This window comes from Sciurus carolinensis, chromosome 5 (genome assembly GCF_902686445.1).
Source record: "Sciurus carolinensis chromosome 5, mSciCar1.2, whole genome shotgun sequence".
NCBI classification, from domain to species: domain Eukaryota; kingdom Metazoa; phylum Chordata; class Mammalia; order Rodentia; family Sciuridae; genus Sciurus; species Sciurus carolinensis.
Window position 1 is genome coordinate 169,666,170 of NC_062217.1, and position 25,851 is coordinate 169,692,020.

General features: G+C 50.8%; 1 protein-coding gene across 2 annotated transcripts in view; it reads right to left on the reverse strand.

The window, feature by feature from the left end:
* The window catches only part of Fam53b (family with sequence similarity 53 member B), a 108,372-nt gene that overhangs the window by 75,770 nt on the left and 6,751 nt on the right, over positions 1-25,851 (reverse strand). The window contains exon 2 of one of the 2 annotated variants that reach the window (XM_047552176.1): positions 17,642-17,785. The exons of the other annotated variant lie outside the window; for it this stretch is intronic. The gene's annotated coding sequence lies outside the window, so the exon portion shown is untranslated. The remainder of the gene's footprint in view (positions 1-17,641; positions 17,786-25,851) is intronic. 2 annotated transcript variants of the gene reach the window in all.

Below are 25,851 nucleotides of genomic sequence, written 5' to 3' on the forward strand. Positions count from 1 at the left end.
TGTCAACTGACTTGTCTGTGCCTCAGTTTCCCTCTCTGTGAAACACAGAAACAGTGCCTGCTTCGTAAGGTTACTGAATCCTACAGAAGTGGAGCCCCCGCTCCGTGCTCACTGCCCACTGGTGGCAACTACTGCTGCAGCTTCACAGGGGAGCCTGTGAGTCAGAGCCTTTTCTCAGCAAGACACCCAGGCAGTCATCCTCTCAAAGTTGTCTGAATCCCATCAGGAGGGGCCTGGCTATCTTAGAGCTCATCCCTCTGGTAAAACAGTGGGAGGCTGGTAACTGTTGCCATGGAAACTCGTCAGTCCATCCCGACACAGCTCTGCACAAAGCAGGAAGGTGGAATGAGGCAGCAAGAGGGCCTCCAGGCTCTCACCAGCTCTGTCCCCACTGCAGCCCCTACAAGGGATCAGGGTGGCAGAGGCAGCACAAGGGGTGATAAGTACCTCAGCAACCAAAGCTCCTAGGTACCTGGGGGTCAGCAGTTGTGGGCCCTACAGGGAGGAAGTCTGGCCACATCCCTGCCCTCGGGGTGCTGGGACAGAGCACTGTGAAGCAAGCACCACATACAGGCAAGGCAGTGGGAAGGGGCGCTGCAGTGGGGCTGGAAGAGACCCCTCTGCACAGGGACCCAGGACACATCACTGCCGCAAGAGACCAAGAATGTGGACCACCTGGATGCCTAGCCACAGGAGATTGGTTGAATAAATGTCTGTGTAATTAAGTAAAGGAACAGCAAGTGGCCTTCCAAAAAGTTTTAATGAAGCAGTCAGGACACAATGGGGGAGCAGAGTGCACAGGGCACATGGAAGGCAGCAGGTCGAGGAGCTGGAGTGACTGACCCAAGCAACGACCAGCTCTGAAAATGGCACTGAACGCAGACCTTCTCCTGCAGCCACGGGGCTCCAGGAAGCTCCATCTGCTGGAAGACAGCAAGGTTCCTGCATCCTTTGCAACATAGCACAGGGCCTCACACAGGATAAAAGTCCAGAACATGTCTCTGGAATTGGGCTATGACACAGCGATATTTGAAATAGTCTGGGCACATGCTCAGACCTTGTGAGGCTAATCCAGACCAGCAGAGCCTGGTGCAATCTGGAATTCCCTGAGATTCCTGTGATCTGTGGCATGGCCCTGGCCAGCTTCATCGGGGAATGCCAGTGCCTGTCCAGAGACTTAGACCAGGGCAAGAAAAGAGATGGGTCTTCTCAGAGATAAGCCAGGGTCTGGCCTTGGACCAGGTGATAACTAGGGGGTACCTGCTCCCCTGACACAGCCTGTCCACAGGACGCCTCTCCAGTGCACCCCGTGCTGTGCCTCATGGCTTTCTCTGAACCTTTCCAAGTACAGCTTCTGTCTATTGAGCACAGGTACAGTCTGGGTGTCGCGTGCTCCCCAGGAGTTCATGTATTCAAAATTTGGTTCCCCGTGTGACAAGGTTAAGAGAAAGCGGGACTTTTCAGAGTGGGGCTTAGCGGGAAGTTCTTAGGCCTTACAAAATATGCTGCCCTCTGGAAAAGATGAAGGTAGGTCTTGTGGGACCTGAGCTTGTTTTCTCAGGGAGCTGTTAGAAAAGAATAAGCCTGGCCAATTCCCAGCACCCTGGCTTTCTGTCTCACCATGTGATGTCTCCCTCTTGCACACAACATGATGCCATCTGCCATGAGGTCCTCATCACAACTGAGCTGAGGCTGGCACCATACCCTTGAACCCAAGAACTGTAAGCTAAATAAACCTCTGATCTTTATAAGGTTACCCAGCCTCTGGGATTTCATTAAAGTAGCAGAAAATGGACTGATACAAGCATCCACTGTGTATCAAGTGCTTTAAACACATTAGCTTTAAGGCAGGCTTGATCATCCCCATTTTATAGTCATATGAAGTACCTCACCAGAATCTGCTTCAAAGCTGGGATGAGTCTGATGGACTAGCCCCCAGACCTGTGCTTCCTACCAGTGCTCACTTCTATATCCCAAATGCACACTTCAGGGGCCTGGGGGTGAGCGCAGTGGTAAAGTGCTTATCGAGCAGGTACAAGGCCCTGGGTCCAACTTCCTACCCACAAACAAACAAAAACCCCATACCCTTCAGAAGCACACTCAGGCAGCTACAAAAAAATCGGGGAATCACTGCACTCCTTAGTATTTATCCCAAAGAAAAGATGACTGATGTTCACATAAAAACTGACACAGATGCTTTCCTGTAACAGCCCACCAGGAAATCACCATGTCTTCCACCAGGTAAATGGTCAAACAAACTGAGGTCCATCACGCCATGAACACACACAAGAATTTGGATACATCTCCAAAGAATAAGCTGAGTGAAAAAAGTCAACCCCCAAATGTGAATTATTACATAATTCATTTATATCACATTCTCAAAATCAGAAAAATCACAGAATTGGAAAACAGATAGGTGGCTGTCGGAGGGCTGGAATTGGGATGTGGTTAGAAAAGCCATAGGAAGGGTCCTCATAGAGATGCAACGGTCCATATTTTGACAGTGTCAGGCTCGATTTCCTCATGATCACGCTAGTTTTGCAAAATGTTACTACTGGGGTGAAAACGAGTAAAGGGTAAAAGGTTTCTCTGCGTTATTTCTTACAACTGCAAGAAGGTAAAATGAACTCAAGATACTTAAATAAACTTCACTTGATGTACACACTTGTCAAAACTCACAGAACAAAACAGCAAAAGAATGAACTGTACTATATGTAAATTTAAAAGGGGGGGGAATCCCTGCCTGCACCAGGGCAACAACATGCAAAGGTGGGGAGGCCAGGTGTGCTGTGGAAGTTGGCAGCCCTGGCCCTCACCTTGACCACGTGGCTTGATTCATTTTCTCATCTTCAAAGTGGCAACGATAACACCTTTTGCCTAGGACTGCTGGAAGGACCCAGACGCTGGTGTCTGTTCCCCTCCACGTAAAGAACAACCCGTGTGCAGCAACTCCATCCACCAACACCACCCTGGCACGTCTTCTGCGGTTTCCTTGGTATGTATTTAAATCCCCAACTGTCACTTCCAAGTCCCCACGTTCTCCTCCCACCTCAATGCCATGATTTTCTGGGAGACACAGACAGAGGGTCTCCCACCCTGGCTCTACATACCTCTAGGGCTGCCCAGTATCATAGGGAAGGACTCCCCTTAGCTGGCACCCCAATAATGAACAGAGGGACACAGTCCCCACTCAGTGACTCATTTTAACCAGAATTTTCAATGAAGGAGCAAAAGCCAAAGTCAGACTTTCCACTGATCCCTGATCCTACTTCTGTGAACACACTCATGGTCCCTGGGCACAGATGTGCTGGCAGGGAGAACCTAGCCACTGCCAAGTCCTGACCCAAGGGTGCATCTTCACAACAGCCCCACACTCCCCAGCACTGTGCCTAAAGCCAGACCTACAGGGAAGAGGGCATGTGCATGGGCAGTGGCTACCCCTATAGGGAAGAGGACACGTGCATGGGCAGTGGCTACCCCACAGTGAGAGGCCCAGGGCCAGCGCCCAAGCACCTGCCTCAGAGCCCCCCCTCCCTCCACAAGCCCTCACAGCTGCACTGCAGGCTGCAGCCCCCAACTGCACCCGCCTGGCATCAACCGCAGACCAGGCTCGCTCGTACTCTTCACATTCCTAAGGACAGGCATTGCTAACAGCAGCGTTACCATTTTGCAGATGAGAAGACTGGGACTTCAAGAAAATAAATCAAACCATTTTCCCACTACCTTACAGCCTCCTATCCGACAACATGGGGCAGGGTGGGTTTTGCTCTCTCCTTCCTATCATCAAACTGTTCTTGCTTTTGTTCTGGTCTTGACTGAGCCTTCCTGTGTCTATGACCCTTCACACAGTTACAAGATGGCCGAGGTCTGCGACTGGGCTTCTGGAGAATTGGAAGGAGCCTGCGTGGTGCGAGCACATTGGAAGAGGAGCACCAGGTAAAGGAATTGCCACGAGGAAGCTCTGCAGACTCCACAGCTCAGTACGAATCTCAAGACCAGAGGACCTCACTGAAGGCTTCCAGAACGCTTCTTGAAGGGCTTATGAAGAAGACGAGACTTTTCCTTCCTCTGGTGTCTTCATCTAGCCTGTGTTACTCACCCATGTTAGTTTCACAGAAGAATATCTCACTACCTTGAAAACTACTCTGACCAAAACTGAAACGTGACCTTGGCTGCCAAGAGTGATTTTCCTGACACTCTGGCTGGAGCAGGTCGCTGCTCTCAGATCTCCCATTTCCCTGTCCTGTTAAGCAAAGGAAATGGGAGGAAAACAGCAACTGCACAGGGTCTTTGTGAAGGCCTCACGCACTTTGAAACTTTCATAACGTCAGTTGTTGGCATAACAAAGTCATCTGTAGACAGGAACCCGGGAAGGGCATCTGTCCATGGGGTGCACTGTCTTCTGCCAGATGCTGTGACAAACCAAGAGTCAAGCCCCCACCCACAAAAGAAAGGAATTCAATGTGTCTGGGAGACCCATCCCTTGCTCCCCGTGCAACTAAGTCACCTGAGTTGGAGGAATGAAATGAAAAGCTGCCTGGGAACTTTACCCAGAGCTGCACTTCTCCAGACAGACTGACACTGGGGAGACAGACTGGGGTTCCAGCCAGAGAACAGATCCCAGGAATGTGCGTTCCCCTCTAGAGCAAACACGACGTCAGCTACCTCCATCAGCCCCGGATCCTGGCCACAACTAGAGATTACTGATCAAAGACAGAAAAACAGACCAAAAAAAAAAAAAAAATCCTCTTTAGTCAATACTTTAACATTAAGAACATGCTCAATATTCATTTAAGGAAACTCCAGAATAGAGACAGCATCCAGGGGAGGGAGGAAAAAAAAAAAAACCAACAACAACAAAAAAAAAACACCTGTTTCTTTTACACTTAACTAGTTCTTCTTGGTTTCTATTTGCAGAAATAACAGGTAACACCTAGTCTATCTTTCGACACAGAGTACTTGCATCCTCTAAGTCTCCCTCCAGAAGGGCTCTGTGGTTAGCCCATTTTACATGGGGGAAACTGAGGCCCAAGCCAACCATCACCCAGTTGTGAGCAAGACACCAAAACTCAATCCATACCTGCCAAACACCAAAGGCTACATCTAAGCCACTCAACATGTTTCATGATTACCCTATGAGCACATATTTGTTTTCTCACATTAAATGGTCAAACCCAGAAACACAGACACTGAGTTTGCAATACACCCCACTTCAAATGCAATTCATCCTGAGTGAATCCAGGCCAAACATCAGCCTTGGAGAACTTAATACTGAAACATGGCGCCCAGGGTCCTGCTGCAGGGAGCGGAGCGTCTCGGAGAAGGTGGAGCGGGACACAGAGCCTTCACTTCCAACCTTCACTGCACAGATGCTTGGTTAAGCTGGGTGCACACAGAAAGTGCACTATCACCCAGAAAACTCAGGGTGCTTCCAGGCCTGGAGGGAGTCACATCAGTTGGTTGCAACCCCAAACGGAATCTGCATCCATCCATCCCCATCTTCCCTGGGCCTCTGTCCCCGACTCCATGTCCACCACAGTCCTTCCCTCAAAGTTCATTTCTAAGCATTTGGGAGGGGGTCCTGCCCTCCACCTGGGCAGACTAGGTGTGACCTGCCACAGACATACTCTGGTCTCAGCAGTGAGCCTGCCCACAGCAAGAGCCTTATCAATGCCTATCTGCTAAGTCAGTTACGAAAGTGGGGTAGCACACTGGACTTCAAGCCCAGAAGTCGCCTTCCCAGCTCCATCTCAGAAAAGCTGTGTGACCCTGGACAAGCTACGTAACTTACTAAGCTCCTTTTCTTCCTTTGTAATATATAAGAAGTTATCCTTGTTCTGCTGACCTCAGATCTAAGAAGGTTCAGGAGGTAAAGCCCTGTAAGGTGGGGGCACTACAGAAAGGTCTCGGCAAGTATTGAAAACCTTAGGTGAGCACAATCCCTAGCACACAGTAGCTACTTACTAAGCCTACAGCCCAGCATGAGATGCTGGAGACAGGGAACATGCTTTTGTGTCTCTGAGTACCTCACTCCAGGGACTGGATGCTGGACCTTCAGGAGATGAGAGACACCCTCCTACTGCAGTCAAAAAGCACCTGCTGTCCTTAGATGAAGGGGTACACTCACCCCATCCCAGCCCTTCACTCCAGAATAAGGCATGTCTTTGGAGGCGTTTCCCAATAACTGGGATAAATCCCTAGCCTAGTCCTTCAGCTAATCAAAGGCCATAAGAGGCCCACATTTGGGGAAGGACGGCCAGTCATCTGACATGACTAGAAAGGGACCTGGCCTGTGACCCTTGCTGAACAAAGTAACCCCATCTCCCGTGTGGGTCTCTCTTAATGGAGGAGAAAAAAACAACACAGAACCACAAAATGAACTGCTCAATCAAGTCAGGGCTCTGCTCTCCAGGACTCTCCATGTCACTCTCAGTGCTATGGGGATTTTCTGCATTTTTAAGCAAATAACATTTTGAGAGGAGGGAAGGAATGACATTGTTCAGGGACATGAAAGTACTGAGATTCAGAGCCAAAGCAAATCTGCACATGGGAACAAGACAGCCCGAGTCGTTTCTCAAAACTGAAGCCAACTGCACGCGTGACTTGTCAAGAGTTCATTCATCAATGAAAGCTAGCTGAGAGATGAGTCCCTACAGCCTCCCATAATGTGCTACTGTACGCGGCACTTCAGCCCACCAAACGCTAAGAGGGAAGAGTGCACCACAGACGAGAGTTTGCTGAACAAGCTCGGAAGGGAGGAAATGGTGGGATTAGAGGTGAGGGGTACTATACTTACGGAGCGGGCACAGAGCTAGATGCTGCCTTCTCCTCCAAATCAGGGTGAGGGAGAAAATGGGCAGAGAACCAGAGGATGGGGAGAGGACAGCAAGGGGCCCCAAAGATAATCCACTGTAGTGTTAAGCCACTTAGCCTAAGACAACTGTGACCTCTTCTTCAGTCAGACCTATTTACGAGCATACTGAATTTAACCAACCATGATTAAAAACCAAGAGATGAGGGTAAAATAATTAAAAACATAAATTAAAAACATAAACCAAACAAGAACCTGCATGGTCTGTGCTAACAGAGTCAGACTTAGGAGGCGCTGAGTTTCAACCCTGGCCAGGCTACTGGCCAGCTCGGTCTAATGTCACATTGTCAAGTCACTTCCCTTCTCTAGGTCTGGTTCTGACCCACTAAATGGCAGGCTGGGCCAGACAAGCACTATTTCAGACTTGTAAGAGTCTAAGTGCAGCCACATCTCACTCTGGGCTTTATCCAGGTCACTACACCTCTTTGAGTCTCAATTTCCTACGTGCACAGGCCAGCCTTCTCGGTTCTGCTCAAATCTGACTAGCAGTGTGAAAGGTCCCAGGAAACTGTACAACAGCAGAGCCAAATCCTCCACTGCAGCCACAGTGGCATGGCCAGGACTTTGCAATCAGCTGAGTTAGAGCAGGAGGAAGCCACACCTGACCCTTGAATCTGCAGGCAACAGGCAGGGTGGGAGGGGGAGGTAGGCCTGTGGAGCCGTCCACTGTCGCATGTATCTGAGGTGGGCTGAAGGCTGAACCTGCAAGTGCATTCTCCAAGCTCAGCCCTTAAACACACAGGAGCACCTTAGCATCTCAGGTAATTAGAGGAGTTACCTAGAGGGCCAGGAAGTTAGCCACTGACCAGTTTAACACCTTCCTCTCCCATCTCCCAGGACAAGAATCTACTCTTCCCTTGCTGAACGCTTACGGACTCAGAGCCCTCAGACAGCAAGACCTCTCCCCATGTAGGACCAGGCCCACCCGGGCCTGGGATACACCAGGCCTTCCTACCAGTCATTCCAATTGCTCTGCAGGCAGGAGAAAGCATTCCTGTCGGTGGCCACAGCTACATGCCGGTGCTGTTCTCACCGAACCCCAGGGCCACTGCATAGAGGGAAGGCAATCACCCAGCAGCTGACACTTAGGACACAGCTGGAAGGGCACTGATCTCTTTATCTCAGAGACCTGGGGACCAGTGGCCCCAACACATTGGTCAAAAACAGTATCGAAAGTATCACACTGGAACACTGGAGGTGATGTAGGAGGAGACCAATAAGCTCTGTAAGAACCACTGCAGACAGGAGGGCCACCAGGTTTCCAACTGCCACCCACTCAGAGGTCATGCACATCCTGACCTCTGCTCACACTTCAGGACTTCCCCCTCCTGATCTGACTGAGTCAAACCTCCCAATCTGTTTCAGAGAGTCTGGTCTAGAAACTAATCAAAAGACTAACCAATCACAAGTGAAGTCTTCTGCCTTCTCCCCTCTGTCCCACATCACGGAAAGCTCTACCACACATTCAAGTTCAAGAATGCCATCATCTGCCAAAAGAAAACCAGAAAGGCTTGGAGCTGCTGACAGGTCTGTCATGTGACAAGTACACCCAAACTCCGTGGCACCTCTCAGGTCTGACTGCGGAAGCCATCCAACTGGTCCCTACTTGTAGGGAGGACTCTGGGCAGCAGCACCCCCACCTCAGCTGCAGCCCCATGCAGGGAGCCTCTCTACGTGCAGTAGCTGCCATCTGTCTGGAGATAGGCCCAGACGACCTCTCTCTTTAGACAGAGAAAGGGACTCTTGCTAAGGGTTTTGCTGTGTGCTAATTCAAAGCTAAGTCCAGGCACTGGGCTCTAAGTTACTTCAAAAGGGTCACAGAATTAATATAAAAATTTGGGGAAGCAGCTGCTCTTTGGATGTTGAACTTCTTTACTTTTTGGCAGAGGGCCGGGGGCAGGAGGAAGGGTACATCATTTGCAAATTCTTTTCTACTTCCTTTTAGCACTCTGGATATGACACCTAGGCCTTCTAAAAAGCAAACGCACACAGACCTGGGGTGGAGTAAAGAGGAAATGACATGGCCAACCAAAATCACCCGGCCTAAAAGGCAGGCACCCTGGGGAGCCACAGTGAACTCTCCAGGCCCTGAAGCCCATCTCTGCATAGCTCACAGGAGACTGAGCGGATGGAGTCAGAGCTGACCCAGCTCTCAAGGAGGCGTGCCCGATCCTCGGCAGGACGGCAATGCCCAGAAGAGATGCAGGTTCCTTCTCCTGTGTGCCCGCAACACGCCTAACAGTGCTGGAGAGTGCCTGCTTCTGCTGTAGCTGCTGCATGACTGTCACCACCCCCTAGTGTCACCATCTAAATCAGGTTTTGGTACAGACTTCCCTCGCTCTCAGGAAGCTCACAGCACTCTCAGGCAGCAGCGTGCTCACACCAGTTCACACTTGGTCAAGTGGTACCTTCCCCTGGTATCACCTAGAGGAGTCAGAAAACGTACAGAAGGAAGAAGGCTCCCACAGACCACCAGCGCAGTTCACCTCAACCAGGGCCAGACAAGAGGAGTGGCAGATGATTATCATTCATGGACTTAAAGGTAATTATAAAGTCAAAAAAAAAAAAAAAAAAAAAAAAAGCCTGTCAGACTGAATAACTGGACAGAAGCAGAAGGGATGCAATTTAACAGGTCCTGGTCGAGACTCCCACTTGAAAACCAAGTTCCAGGTTCACTGGGCGAACAGCTGACAGCACACTGTTGGCCCTGGAAAGTCTATGTGTGCATTCACCCATTCAACCAACCCTACTGAGTGCCTGCTTTCTGCCTGTGGGGTTAGAGTGGGTGGGAAGACACAAACACACAGGAGTCACAGTTCTGCTCCCACAGAGGAGAGAGTGCTAATGGCTGATGCACAAATGAGACTGAAAGTAGAGGAGAATGCACCAAGAGGCAGGGTGCACCCTTAACAAGCAGCACAACACAGCCGGCCCTTTAAAGCACAGAAATCTGCATCACAACTTTGGTCCTCTTGCACCTCTGCAGGTCCCTCCCACATCCCTGCAGTCCTCTGCTGGGGCTCACTCCCATCATTAGTAAGCCAACAAAACATGAGTCAGGGCTGAGACACGCATGAGGTGCAGAGCCCAACATGTGCCGAGAAGAAGCTTCCACACACAGGAGAGGCTGGCAAAGCCACATGCAGGCTGCTGCAGCCCAGGTTGGCCGTGCCCCTGCTGGGCATGGCCTGAGGGTCAGAGTCAGTGCAGAAGCCTCTGAGCCACACTGATCACACCCCTGGGCCAGTCTTGCTTTGAGAGCCCACACTCAGACCTAAGCCCCTTCTGCAGAGGAGTCACCAATGGGAGGCAGCTAAGGAATAAAATAGTTTCCGCCAAAATTCAGCAGAATCCAATTTAAAAGCCAATTGCCTTTTACAAAGAGGAACAAGTCAACCTCAAGATGAGCGCGCAACATCTGCCCCCAGAGCTTGCGCCACTGTCACCCTCTACCTTGAACCACGGGAGCCTGAAATGCCAAAGCGTCTGTCCTTCAGAAGTCCTGCTCAGGTACAAAATACGTGCCATCTGACAGACCCAAGACGGGAAGCACCCTGACTACTCCCAGGAGGAGCAGGATGAATGGATGCTGGGACACTCGTGCCCAGGACAATATGCAGCTTTTCAACAGGCCATGGGAGCTCCGTGTGCCCCAATGGGACCATCTCCCAGAGCAGTGAGAAGGGAGAAGCAAAGACCAGTGGGCAGAGGAAGCTCCCTCTGGGGAGAAACTTAATAACTACTTTATACTAATGATAGAAAAGTCTTTGGAGGGATAAAAAGAAACATCAGTTGTCTCCAGGGAGGGAAAATAGGCAGCAGAGAAAAAATGACTGGAGACTCCTTAAGGAATAACTTTTTGTGTCACATGCAGGTATTAACTTGTGCAAAAAGCAGGAAATGTTTTTAGGAACCAATTAATATAAACTATAGATGTTGACATAGAGTGGCTTGCACATGCGTGGACTATCTCTGGAGGAGAAACAAGAAAATGGAAGCAGGAGTTCCTCCAGAGAAGGGAGGCGCTGTGCAAAGGGACAGGATGGGAGAGCGTCTCTCTGCTGTGTCTGTGCACATGCTGCCTGTTACTTAAAATTCCTCTAGACACACACCGCCTGTACTCCCCCAAGCACCACATGCTTCCATTCCTTTGTTCCCGCTGGTGCCTCTGTGGGCACTGGCTTCAGCTTCCCCTGCCACCCTCTCAGCCTTCTTGGTCTCCAGACAAGCTGTCCTCAAGCTCTTAAGGAAGCCTTCCCCACATCGCACACCCACTCAGGCCTTCTGCCTCTGAGCAACTCAGAGCTTGGACCTGAGGTGTCTGTCACCACCACAGATTGTGAGCATCTGAAGGGCACAAAGCTCACCTCCTTCCCTCGAGTCCCCAATATGTGACATGAAGAGCTGCTCAGAAAATGTCTGCTAAACCCAAAACAGTCACCACACTAAGTCAAGTCTCAACTTCCTTGGTGACAAAAGGTGCTGAAATCACTCTTGCTTTTGGGGTTTCCCACAGCTATGAAAATTGTGTTGTTAACACTAATTCAAAGCCTCACGCCTCCTGATTCTGTGGGGCAGGGCTCAGAGAGCGTGACAGTTATGCTCAGTGGCTAGCAGACTGCCACAAAGTCCCCACTTCTGATACTGTTCACACCTCCTGAGGAGCCTGCAAACTCTCATCAGAGCCTCAGTGGGCAAGGGTGGCAGGCGGCTCTGCTCACCCCCCATCATGGGCAAACCTGAGCCCAGAGCCCTTCCCAATGGCTGTTTCCTGTGTTCTGCTTTTAGAGGAAAGAGTCTGGCTGCAGAGCCAGCCCTGGGCCAGGCAGAGGCTGCACAGCACAGGCCTCCACAGGAGCTCTGGTGGAGCTAACAGGCCCAAGGGCCTGGGAGCCGCCACAGAGCACAAGGAGGGTCAAGGGGCAGGACTGTCCCAGGAGTCAAATATGCATGTGATGCTGTGCTCTTCAGAACAGACTTTTACAGAAAGTGTTTTCTCAGTACTTGAATGCAACAGGCAGATCCTATGCACACCCTGTGTTGTATTTCTTTGTCATTAGTTCCTCCTCGTGTCACAGCCCTGTCCCAAGTCCAACCCTCACTGGGCTGGTTGTGCTAGGGAGGCAGGGATGGAGGCAGAGGTTCACAGCCAAGTTCACACAAACACCAAATGTTCAAATAAGTCTACCAAAAGACATAATAAGTATCATTAAATAAGCTCCAAGGACAGAGGAGTGAGGCTGGGGATGTGGCTCTGTGGCAGAGCACATGCCTAGGATGTACAAAGCCACGGGTTCAATCTCCAGCAACACAGGAAAAATGAAAACAAAAGGAGTGAACATGGAACCCAAGAAGGGAGGTAGAGATCTGAGATTTCCTGGAGGGGACAGGAGTGCTGGGCCTTAACAGATGAATAGCAGTCAGTCAGTCAGAGTTGGGGTTAGAGCATTCTAAATGGAAGCCACTGAGTGACAGGTCTGATTCTCCGGCAAGCTGCAGGGGAGCTGGGAGTTGAGTTCCCTCCCGGTTTCTGGTGGAAGGAGCCCCATGATTCCCAAACAGGTAAGGCAGCACAGTGACTGGCCAATACCAGCACCCCTCACAGGGCCCAGTGCAGGGCTCTGCCACACCAGGAAGCCTCAAGCACCACCCCTCCCACCCTCACATCCCTCTCCTACACCAAACCCAGCCACTTCTCCCCTTTGGCAGGGAGAATGCCAAGCAAGCTGAGCTGCAAGGGGTACAAGGGACTGTTTGCTGAATGGTCCAGTGACCCAGGGGATCCTGACAGTGTCCAAAACCGCCTTCCATAAAATGGCATCATAAGGGTGTAGAGCTTTAAAACAGTTATTTCTATTTCCCAGGATACCAAGAATCCCTGCCGACCACGCAGCTAACCAGAATGCCCACACAATGTGACAATTGTGCTCTCCCTTGGGGAAGGGAGTGGCCACACAAGGCCCCTGTGAGAATGTCACCATCCTCTTGGATGCCAGAGCTACAAATATATGCCCAAGGCATGAGCAGGGCACGCGCTCTCCACGTGGTTTCGTGGCTATGAAAGCACCAGGGCCACCGTGCTACAGCTGCCCAGGGCTGGGAGCTGAGGGAGGCGGATGCTGGGGCAACAGCGGGGCCAGGAAACAGCAGAGGATCCATTCAAACCATGACTGACACAGTGTCTCCTAGTTTTTGAGGAGCAGGAGTGGAAGGAGGTGACCCTCCTCTACAAAACACAACCAAGAGGAAACTGCAAAGCTAGGTAAAGATGGTGACTGCCCAACACCACCAGCTAGGCCAGGCCACCTGAAGCAAAGACACAAGGCCAGGAACGATTTCACATTGCCTCTGGGCTAAAGAACGCAAAGGAGAGTGCAACCAATCTTTGTAGGCAGCTAACCACCACTAGCAACCTAGACCCAAACACTAGCTGGCCCTACATGCACTTACGCACATCATTTCCTGGCTCTGGGTCTCAGCTTCCCCAGTTGCCACAAAGTCTCTTCCACTTCCAAAAGGCCTGGCCAGGCCTGGCCATTGCCAGGTAAAAAAAAAAAAAGAAGGGATAAAGAAGTTAATTCCAGGAATGTTGGTGTCCCAGTTCCCACTATTACATGGGGAAAATGATCTCCGGGCACCTAAGTCAAAGGGAGGCCAGCCTGGGGACTGATGGCAGCCAGCAGGAAGTGATGGGAAACGTTCTGGAGAGCTGGGGAACCCAGTATATCCACGCCAGTACTGTTGGCTGAATCCAACCACAGCCTTTCTTTAGTGAATAGGGGTAAAACAAATCTGAGAAACCAAGGCTCAAAATTCAAACTAACCAAGGTCACCTTCTTTGGCAACCAGGGTCCAGATAATGAAGGAGGAGCAGCCGGGACGAATGGTGAAGAGAAGAGAAAGAATGGCCAAAAGGTAGGGAATAAAAGTCTCTCCGACCAGAATGAGAGTCTGAAGACAAACAGCAGCCATGAAAACATCTGGCTGGAAAACAAAATATCTCTGGGCATCTAAGTTTCCAAGACAGTCTTGAATGTGTGCACCACTGCACGGCAGAACAATCAAAGGAAAGAGAAGTCACAAGCCAGGCAGCAGCGACCCATGCGGACCAGCCTGTACCCCTGACACCTGCCTGAACAATATGGTTTTAACACAGTAGTTCCCTGAGGGTGATTCCCAAACTAGCAGCAGCAGCAGCAGCACCTGGGAACTCATTAGGTATGTAAAATTTCAGTACCCCCCACCCCTAAGAAAACTCTCAGGGTGCCACCAGCAGCCAGGGCTTGACAAACCTCCAGGTAATTGCTGTTTCCTCAAGTTTGCAAACCACCGTGTCAGAGTATGTGGTCCTAGAATTAGGCAAACAAGAACACAATCTGCAGGTGAGAAAAGCGGGACCCACAAAGGCTGTCTCTTGCAAAGCCAGGAGTCAGTGAAGGGTGGGAGACCTATGGGCCACCCCAGCATTTCCCCGGGCCAGGTCCTGTGGTTAGATGAAGATGACCTAGTCCTTAAGGAACTGAGTTCTTTAGGAATTCCCAACAGTCCTAGAATACACACAAGGCAACGCAGGCACGGTCAGGTTCTTTGGGCCCCTTGTCCAGAATCTGGGGCTGTCCTAGCACAAGCTGGAGCTAGACCAACCCTGAAGGCCAGAATGGACTCAGCAGTGAAGGAGGAGGAAGCAGACAGGGAAGTCATGTTTCTGCTGCAAATCAGGGGAGGCAGGAAGGGCTCCCAGGCCATGTGATTTATGGCCCACACAATTCTCAGCTTCAGCAAAAAAATTCAGAAGGACACTAAGAAGCCCAAAGGTGACCATATGCTGAAATATGTATGATGATCAAAAGGAAAAAACATGTACAAAATATTTGCTATAAGAGGAGGAAAAAACAGGGTTCAGTGAAAAATGGAAGTAATGGAAGAGGTGGCTGCTATTAAATATGTGAGAAAATATAAAGAGAAAAACTCCATTCTTGGGAAACATGTATTACCATTTGGAGAACCTTTTCTTTACTTCCACCTACTTCACCAAGACTCTGCTGAGAAGACTCGGAGAAGCATGTTTAACTGACCCATCTTCCTCTTTCCCCAGCAGAAGCCTTGTGCTTGCAAGGCAAGCACTCTACCAACTGAGTTGCATCCCCAGTCCCTATCAAGAGAATTTAAAGATAAAAATCTCTGTTAACAAAAATCCCACAGCATCTGATAAAATCAGAGACTCTTTTTAGACTAAGAATATTACACTGGGCAAACTGCCTCAGTGATTGTATGGAGAAGGACAAAAAGAATCCCCGGGTTACTCCGCATCACAGGGCAACCTGGAGCAGACATTGGGGCAGAAGGGCTCTGGGCCAAGACGAGCCTCTGAGACTTAAAGAACACATTGGGACCTTTCTGGAGTTCCTGTTGGCAGTTACTATGGAGGCATTCTGACTTCTCTGAGCTCCAGGTTATCTGTCAATTTACTCAAAGGTGGAACTGCTAGCAGGATTATGGAGGCAATGACCTTGAGCACTAGAAACAGTGACCTGGACATTTCCACTAGTAACTGCCATTCATTTCAGCACCAAATAACCTGGAGAGCCGGAAATTTTGAATCTGTCTACTGAATGTCTCCACCGCTCCAGAAAACTCAAATTCAAAAGACTTCTAGGGCCACACAAGCACCAGAACCACAACAGCAGGCAGAAGACATGTCCTGTCTATAGTGGACATCTTTGTCTACAGCTAACTGTGAGGAAAAGAAGGTCCAGGCTAATATTAAAAATCTTATGAAAAGATTGTGACTAAACTTCTTTGTATAATCACCAAATGTTATCAAGAAATTCAAAAAGTAGGAAAGCATCACTGGGCCAAACAAAGCAAGTCTGAGGACCACACCTGGATCCCAGCACACCCACACACAAACTCTGGTCTAAATGATGCTCACTATTCAAACCCCAGAAAACACCCAGACAAGTTTTCCCCTTGGTTCAAAAAGCCACGTGAACTCACTTTGGTCTTAACAACAAACACACTGCCACGGATATCCACCTGCATCACTCCCTGGCTCATTCTGTGAGTTAGCTAGAGGCCTCAAGACTAGAAAGCTCAGACCATGAAATTCCATGTACATGAAAGTAGACCCATGAAACCCCCAATTCCAGGGCAGGTAGGTCCACCACCCCCACCATGGGCTGGAGAGATGGTTGACCTTGTCCCTTTGCAAGGCTGTGGCATCCTTCCGTGGGTGAGTTGTGGCATTATGTGGAGCACAGGGGGTCTGGGGTCTGCCCCCTCTGGCCTCTCCCACGAGCAGGATGGAGGAAGGAAAGAGTTTCATGCCAAATACTTTAAACAAATGCAAGTAAACTCAGCAGATGGAACAGACAATCCTGGCACCCTGACATCTCCAGACTGCCAGTTCTGGTCAGGTCATCATGAACAGAACAGCTGCTTCCTTGCTCACTACTGCACAGAACAGAGGATGCTGTTTTGATGACTTCTATGCAAGATATAGAAACAAGAGGGGAGTTTCCTGCCTTTTATTTCAAAATAGCTCAGGACAAATGAAGACTTCTTGTACCATAACAACACATTCAAAGGGAAAGTTCGATGGCTTTCTTAAATGTCACCCCATAGAGAGCAACCTACTTCTCTGCCCACAGGCCAGGATAAAAATGTGACCGAGGAACCCATCCAAAAGAGCACGAGATTTCTCTTTAAAGAGCAGCTTGGTGCACAACTGGGGACAAAACTGGGTAGAGGGAAGACTTTGGAGCAGAGGAAAGCTGGGTTCCAAGCCAGGCATCAGCCCATTGTGGTCCACACTCTCAGGGACATGGCTCGAGCTCAGTTCCTTCCCTATAAAGGGAGGCTAGTCACCAACAGATGAACAAGAAACAATCTTATGGGAAAAAAAAATGTATATAAAGTGTGGCATACAGTATGTGCTCAACAGATGCCACTTTTCTAAGTGAAAAACAGGACATTTCCATACCTATTTCTACCAGGGTTCTTTGGGGACACACAGAATTTGCCCCCCTTTTTGAGTGCTGGGACAGCAGTGATCAATTCCAGGCACAGCCTGATCTGCCATGATCTCACCCTCCAAAAGCAGATAAAGAAGGAAGACAGAGGAGACCACTGTAGGAGTGGCCAGCTGGAAGCAAGTAGAATGTCAAAGGTGCAGAGGGAATGGGGAGACATGCAATCAAGTCTGGCCTTCCAGGGCCATTTCCCCTTTCGAAGCCTGAAGGAAGAAAATGCTTCCACGTACAGCCTCCTAACCCCAACTTCCTCCTCACTAGGCATTTCTTTCATGCAACTATTCTGGGGTAGATTTACCAGGCTTATCTGGCATTCTCCTTTTTTCACTCTGACCTAGCCCTGAAAAGTCCTCCAGGCAAGGTGTTCTTACATTTTACAAATATTTTCATCCCGATATAAAGGTAGTGGGCACTGGCCAAGAAGTGAATTCCTGCAGAGTGGACTCCTAGCACCGCATCTCAGGGATGCCAGTGCAGCCAGCCTGGACACGACCGGCTGGTGCAAACAGCCACAAAGCTTCCCTCCATGCTGTCAGCATGCACAAGGGTGGGGAGATGGTTCTGACACTAAGGTGCTTATGCCTGGCTCCAATGGACTGGAGATCCATGCTCTCCATATGTGCCTTTACAACTCCAAACGACACTGTCCCTGATTAGCTTCCCAGGAGAGTCCCATTCCAGGCCTATTTGGGCCAAGCAAGCCAAGAGTTCCAGTTTAGCCCAGCTCCAAGCAACTCACCAAACTGTATCAGTGTTTGTTGATGACAGCATTTTAAGAAGAACCATGACATCAGCTAGCTGAAGGACCTGGAACACATCCTCCTTCCTCATGCCACATAAGAGCCACTGTTTTGAGTGAATAAAGCAGTTCCTTATCTGCTGCCTGTGGAAAAGATAGCAACTGCATCAGATCAGAAATCTTCCCACCCCAGCACATAGGAACAGCGGTATAACCTGTCAGGTCCAAATAGTCCAGAACAGAACAGGATCGAAATACAGGAAAGCAGATTTCTGCAGATTTCCACTGGGCCCCGCATGCAACCTACACATGGGGACTAGACACACAGAGCTGGAGGCCAAGGGCCCTAGGGAGCTCTGAGTCAGAAGGGAGCTGCAGTCACAGGCTGAAGAGCTGCAGGGCAGTGGTCTGCTCATGGAGTCACACAGAAGGTCTGGAGGCAGCTCAAGTCAGGCCCAGGTTCCCTTTGCCACAGCAGATATTTCTCCATCCCCTCAGAGTCAAACGAATGACTTCCCAATTCTGTTTTCTGGCCAGGAAGCTCCAATGTCCTTTCTTTCCCAAGAATGCCTCTTCTAAACTTCTCGGGCTCTTGAACTTGGATCTCCCCACACCTTAGAAGCCAGTCCAGAGTCCCCCAGCCCAATGGGACATTCTGCAGTGGAGATAAGGTTCTGGATCTGCACTGTCCAAACATGTCCATGCAGCAGCTACTGAGCACGTGATATGTGCCAGTGCAACTGAAGAAATAAATTTCTAATTTCACTTATTAGAATAAGTTTAAATAGCTCCATACATCTAGCAGCTGCCACACTGAACAGCCTCTGTCTGAAGTCCAGAGGGTGCATATAAAGAAGAGGTCAGTACATGTTTTTTCTTTTTCTTTTCTTTTCTTTCTTTTTTTTTTTTTTTGTGGTGCTGGGGATTGAACCCAGGGCCTTGTGCTTGCGAGGCAAGCACTCCACCAACTGAGCTATCTCCCCAACCCCCAGTACATGTTTTTTCTGTAAAGATCCAGGGAGTAAATATTTTAGGTTTTGTAGACCATTTGGTCTACAAACTCTGCCACTGTAGTGTCCAAGCAGTCATAGATACTGTGTACACTCATGGGTGTGGCTGTGTACCAACATAACTTTATTTATAAAAGCAAGCAGTGGGCCGGGTTTGGTTGCCAGGCTACAGTGTACCTACTCCTGAGAGAAGAGAGTGGGCAATTGAAATCCCAGAACTACTTTCAACCAGGTGGACGTCCTTGGGCATCTTACTGGACCTCAAATTCTTCACTTAAAAGGGGGAAAAAGGGCCAGAAGGTGTGGCTCAGTGGTAGAACACAAACTTAGCATGCAAGATGCCCCAAGTTCTATACCCAGGAACCCCATAAAACAAACAATAGTAGTACTCACTTCTTAAAGGTGGCTGTAAGAACCGAATGAGAAGCCTGCAACACACTTAGTACACACTGGACATTAAAAAGTACTTGTAGAGGGGATGAAAACAGTAAGTCCTGGGGGCTCTGACTCTCCTCTGTATTTCCCCAATGCTGTAAAGTAGGCACTACCAGTCCCAGTCCAAGGACGCGGCACCTGAAGCTCTGAAAGTGAAGCAGCTAGTTCACGGTCAGACACAATCAACAAACAGGACTAGAAAAAATAGGGCTGGGGCTCCTACTTCTTGGTTCCATGCTGGGCTCTCTCCTCCTCTCTTTTACAAATGATGTCACCCTCCCCAGGATTCTGCCTGTCTACACTCACTTGTACTGCCTTGTACTATAAGTGGTTTCTTCTGTAACGGAAGTCATTAAGAAACACCAAATCAATAATTTCTTAAGGGTTTTAAGACATTGAGCTCTCCCAGTTCCTGTTCTGGGCCCCATGTCACCTCTAGTAACCACAGGAGCACACTGCACGAGGTGGCCCCTCCACCAGGCAGGGTTATACAAGGCCTGGTGCTCTGCAGAGCCGTGTAAAGCCTGGCTGTCCTTCTTCCCAGCACTGCTGCCCCAAGGGGACTCCACTACCCCTACCTGGTAACGGGAGCCAAAAAGAAACGCTCTCTGCGGTTCCTCCTGGAGCTCTAGAGACCACACGTGAGCAGGCTCGGCCAAATGGAAGGAAGGCTGGACTCCTCCTCTACTGAGCATGACACTGACTCCTGCCCGTAAAGAGACACCAGACTGCCTCCCTTCCTCAGCCCCGTCTACCAAGACCATACCCAGCACAGCAGAGGGTACTCAGGGTCACCATGTACTCCCCTGGGACCTAAGATACCACCACCATGATCACCATGCTGGCACCAGCAGTCCCAGGGGCTGGGCCAAAAACTGAGCAAAGGTCAAACAGGAACTGGGCACCCAGCCTCACAGGGAGCAATGCCTGAGCTCCAGTTTGCTCCTCAGCCACAGCTCAGGGCTGAACACTAGGCCCTCTGTCTCCAGGGGCATCTGAAGACTGGCCACGCCACTCATTGCCTATCAGGAGAGCATCACCTGGTCTCCCTCAGCCAGTGACCCCCCAGGAGTGGCTGTGCTGGGTTGTTCCCCCACAGGCTGCGCCAGGCATTTTCACACTGGTTGGCAGCTGGGCAGGAAGCTGACAGGCCCGAGCACTCCGCAGGTGAACAGACACCTGCCAGCCATGCTGTGGAGAGACTGCAGTGCCAAAGTACCGTGTCCCATAACAGTGACTTCCTGGAGCCATTTCAGTAATCCAGAAGGACATGCCTGAACCTCACACAAGCTTAAAAAAAAAAAAAAGAAAGAAAGAAAGAAAAAAATCCCCCAAAGCAAGTAAAAGCTCATTCACCTGCGGACATTGCACACTCAGCAGCTGGGGTCTGACCTACACAGGGTCTTGGCTCCCATCTCTGGCCAAGTCACTTTTCACTCCAGTTTGCAGCTCACCCTTTGGCCTATTTAGACCCAGCCAGGCCCAACCCCTCTTCTACTTTCCTTCTAGGAGGTGAAGGCCCTGGCTAACCTCCCTGGGAAGGAAGTGAACGGGAGGCCCGCTGGCAAGATGAAGTCCATTTGCAGTTAACTAACTTCCTTCCCTCCTCAGGAGGGAACGTCAGTGAGGAGACCTACGGGGCTTAGAAACATTGCCCAAAAGGCTGAGACGGACTGCCGACCCCAGCTATGCCCTTCGAAGTCTCATTATTTTTCTACTTCTCCTCTCCAAGCCTGAGTCACGTGCCACACAGTCAACTGGGCCTGGAATCTGGGCTGGCATCTAAGGGCAGTGAGGCCTCAGGAGCACCAGCCACCAGCGGTCAGGTGACCCAGGCAGGCCATTCTCAAGTGTCTGTGTCAGCAACTTCCCCCACCCTTGGAGAACACGCTGCGACAGAGCCCAAGGGGTGCCGAAGCTCCTTTTTCAATCACATTAACGTGGTTAGATGTTTTTTTCCCTTTAAGGAAGAAGGAAAGGTAGTTTTACAATGAATCAGATTTCTTCAACTCCTGCCATGCCAAAAGTCCTGCTCCTGTTGACTTCTGTAGTTCCAGTACAGGCACCGGCAAGAGGCGTGGGGCGCTCTTGGGAATCCCGGTGCCCCTGCTGAACGCAAGCTGCAACTAAAAATACACGAAGAGCACATCTCTCTGGCCTAGCAAGTGGCCCCAGATGAAAATGCCACCCCAGGAGCTAGCTTCATACCGCTCCCAGGAGGTCACTCCAAGGTCAAAAGGGCTGGGCCCCTGGCCAGTGTCACAGGAAAGACTGCTCCTAGAGAGGCCCACTGGAAAAGACCGACCCCTTCTACCTTCCTTTCACTCCCTCGCCAGCTGGCTGACTGCTGCTTGCCCCTGGCCATGGCTCTCCCCCTGCCCTTGGCAACCATCTCTCTCCCAGGTCACACAGTGGCTTCTAAGTTGCTCCAAACCTGTTCTGCTGAGATGCTGATCTCTGCAGATGCTGAGCCTTCTAAATTGCAAGCACCAGCACACCATGAGCTAGCTCTAGCCTAAACTTCAGGGTTCAAGACTAGACTCCTTCACCTCCACTCCACTGCCACCCTGACCCTAACCAGCTCAGCTCCCTCATCTGCACACTTCTCATTCACGTGCCAAGGTGCCCCGCAAGGCCCCAAGAGACCGTCTTACACCACTGTGTATGTGCACACTGCTCTCTAGGTGCGACTGTCTACTCCTCTCCATTCTCCATCTGTCTGATCCCTGCTCGCTCCTCAAGACTTGGGCCTATGTCGTCTCCTCCAAGAAGCCTGCCTGCCCTCCTCCCTGGAGCCTAGCTCGAGAGGCCTTCCCATGGCTTCCACAGGGTCTGCTGGGCACACACCTGCCTACTCTTAGCACACTGTCAGGCCCACAGCAGGAACTCCAAGACTGGCCGCGGCCTGATACCCAGAGCACAAGCCCAGGAGCACCTCGAAAATGGGATTCAGTTTCTTCACCTCCGGGCTCTGCAGGCCTCATGAAAGGTCTGACCCAGTGGCATGTACTACTTGGGAACTGAGGCAAGCCAGGTGACCACCATGGCAGATGTGTCCTGTGCTCACCACACAGGCAACAACACACCTGAAGAGGGCATCTGGGCTCAGCTGATGAGCTGTCACATCACTGAACCAGAGGCAGCCTGGATGTCTTAGTTACTTCTCCTACAGCCCATCAGAAAGTTTCATGGCTAAATTGCCCAGTAAGAGGGTCTGTGTCAAAGCCACCCAAGCCCAGCCACCTCGTGGCCCTCTGGAGAGGGCTAAGACCACAGTTCCTTAGAAGAAAGGGTCGCCACAGCCTGAAACCAGAGTCCTCTCATAGGACCCAGTAATATCAAGTTTTCCTATAACAAGGGCTTCCCCCCCACAAGGCTACCCCAAGTCCAGTGGGAAATCTTATGCATCAAGACTGTGCCTCCTGCTCACCCCACAAAACACTGGGCCAGGGCAGGCAAGGAGCAATGCTCACAAGATACAAAAGGCAGAGGCAGATACAATCGGCAGCCTGTGCCAAGAGAAACCAAGACACCACTGGGGGTTACAGGCCCTGCGCTCTGCCATTTGGCCAAGGACTTATTTGAAAAGCCATGAATTTAGACAAGTTCTTGCTCTGTGAGGAGACTGTGGTCATGCTCAGGTGCTAGGGTCCAGAGCAGTCAGATCTCACCCACATGGATCTGTGGGTGGAACCCCCACAGCAGCCACATAACCTGAGTTAAAAGGATGCTGACTAGAGCTGTCCAAGGCAGTGTCCCAACCAGAAAAGAGGGGCCAAATGACAAAGACATCAGCTGCAGAGAATCTCAAGAAAACCCAGAAGTGGTTAAGTGGACCCTGCACCCTTGTCTTGCTAGATGCAGCCATAAAGATTTCCAAAGAATTCACTCATGGAAGTTGCCAGTCAGAGCAAAGCCAAGATTCAGAGGCCACATTGTGACCCATACACACATTTAATTTTCTATGGACCAAATTAAATCACTTTTGGTAAACAGAGATTTAGTTTGCTAAAAAGAAAGCTTAAAAGATTTCACGAGTCTTAACTTTTTTGTTAAAAGATACACTACAAACTAATTACAACACAAACCTTCAGCCCTTCCTTATGAAAAAATCATAAGCCATCTGAGAAGAGAACTTGCCAGGAAGCAAAGGCTATCCCCCAGCCAGGCTTGGTTCAAGGGTGAGTCCCTCTGCTCTGTCCTGTGTCCTACCCCCACTGAGCTTAGGAGCCCACCATCTGTCCTCCAAGTAGCACTAATGGCCACTGGACTCTAAGAGTTCCCACCCGCGGACACACACCGTGCCCCGAACCCACGGGCTGAGATCTCTCCGTTCATCACAGTTCAAATGCAGGAAGCCGACCTGAGGTGACATCACCTGCTGAGGACACGCTGTCGACCAAGGGTAGATCTGAAGCCAGGCACTGAGTCCAGAGTTGAAAGCCGCCTTGGCCCTACAGCATGTGGAACTGGGTCTTCTGGCCCAAGCTCCTCTGTGATGCTGATCAATCCCCAAATTTCCTGCAGCACAGGAAGGCCCTTGTTAGCATGCAGACTGCCTGGACCTCACAGCAGAACCTCTGTTTGTCCTGCCTCACTTCCTCTGCATAGCATCTTGCTCTTTGTGAGGGGCTTCTCAGACTCTTGAGTGATGCTCCTGAGGACATCAGGAAGAGGACCAGCAGGGTGAGCCCCTGAGGCCCAGGGCAAATTAGGTCCAGGGAGCAAGCAGCATTACACCCACTACCTTCTGGGAAATTCAATCATCTGATTGCCAGAGGGAGTTCAGGGAGGGTGGTTCCCAGGGCCAAGTCCCCAGGACCATGCCAGAGCAGCTCCCCTGCATTCTACATACCATACCTCCCTCCTACCCACCCCCGCCCTGTCCCCAGGAGACAGGCTCCTCCTCACCAACAGCATGGAGGTGCCGGCTGCAGAGGACATTGTCTTTCCACCTCCAAACATGCCAGAGAGGCTGCTCCCAGCCAGCAGATAGAACCTCCCTGCACTCCCGGCCCCTGGCCAACATGAATGCCAGAGCGAGGGGAATTCCAGGCGCAGCAGAGGCCTCTCCCAGCTGCTCTTTGTCCAGCAGGGCACTTCAGGTTTTAGCCAGGAGGCAGCCTGGGAGGGAAGGTAGCCTCCATGGGGTGAGGCAGACAGGGCAGAAAGCAGCAGCAACCTGCACGAGCCACCTCCTCTATGCAGGGAACTGTCAGGACACACAGAGGCCCCAGAGAGGCCCAGCTCTCCAGGAGCTGGAGGCCCACCCAGCAGGCCCCGCGGCCCAGCTGCCCCAGCCCTGTCCTGCAAGCATCAGTATGGTGCCAGGTCAGTTTTGCCAGGGAACATTCACAGGGTGATGGAGTGAGCCCCACTGCTCACTGCAAGAAGTCTGCCACCTTTGTACTGGTAGGCCCTGGATGGAGAGGAAGAGTGGCATCATGGGAAGAACAGAGGACTGAAGTCAAAGCCCATGGCACTAGGTAATGTCTCTGAGCAACAGCACCTTTAGCAACAAAATGGGGCTGTCCCTTGGCCAGGTTGAGCCCAGAAGCCAGTGAACTAGGGAAGCAAAGCAACCACCTCCTGCTGGACGCTCAGCAGGGTCCCATCAACACCTGGTGGACAAGTGTGGGAATAACAGACCTGAAAAAAATAACTCTCCCTTCCCCTTGCCTGCCCAAACCCACCTCCTGGCAGGGGGAAGAGCCCTTATCTACTCCCCACCATCAGGGCACAGAAGAGCCAAGGCATAGACTTGGCAGAGGCCAACGCCCTCTCCCCTGAGCCTGCCCCACAGGATTTCTGCACTTTCCATCCAGCCGTCTTGCAGCAGGAGAAGCAGAGTCTCAGCCTAAGCTTTCAGTAAGTACAGGATCCCAGAGCACACAGCAGTGGAGGAGGTCAAAAATGGCAAGGACTGCCAGAGTTACCCAAGAGTCACTGAGCACATTTTTCCCTGACTAAAGAATTCTCAATGCTGATTCAGTTCGCCTGCTAGTCTATGCAAAAGCAGACCATCCTATGAGCCAGAAAGAGGTCCCACACCTAGAGAACTCCAGAGATCAAGGACTCGGGGAATCTACTGTGCCCATCTAAGCAGGGGCATGTGGCCCTGGGAGAGCTCCCTGGCCCCTGGAAGTGGATCTCTCTTCCATCAGATTCTATCAGCAGCTTTCTAAGCAGGGCAGAGAAGCTCTGGCTCACCAAGGCCCAGGCCATTCTAAACACGATCCTATGAAACGTGACCCCTAGTCAGTCTGTGGGAGGACAGTTCCAAGCTACCAGGTATAACCAAGTGGCTAACAGAGTGACTCACCTGCAAATCTGGGTGAAAAGAATCAATTTGCGCTCATGGAGAAGCATCAAGATGCACCCTAGACCCAAACTACATCTTCCTTCCCTTAGGCCCCATGGCAGACCATGTGCCCAACCTCCAGGCCCCAAGAAGGGGAGGAGGCAGGCCTGTAGGAGAACTGGCCAAGAGGGCGGCCGGAGCAGCCCGGCTAGAGCAGGTGGCTCTGAGACTGGGCTGAAGCGTGTGTGCTGCCCATGGCCTGGCCCTGAAGCACGATTACCTAAATGACTCCCACAGCTGACACTTCGCCCAGGGGTGGGTACCTTTCAGATTCTCCTTCACCAAGACGTGGTGGCACCAGGAAATCTGAAAGGTTTGCTCCACTCTTGCATAGGAAGGTCCCCAACCCCCTACAAAGGAAAACCAGGTATGGTGGGGTCTATTCCAGCCCTTGGTCCTTAGAA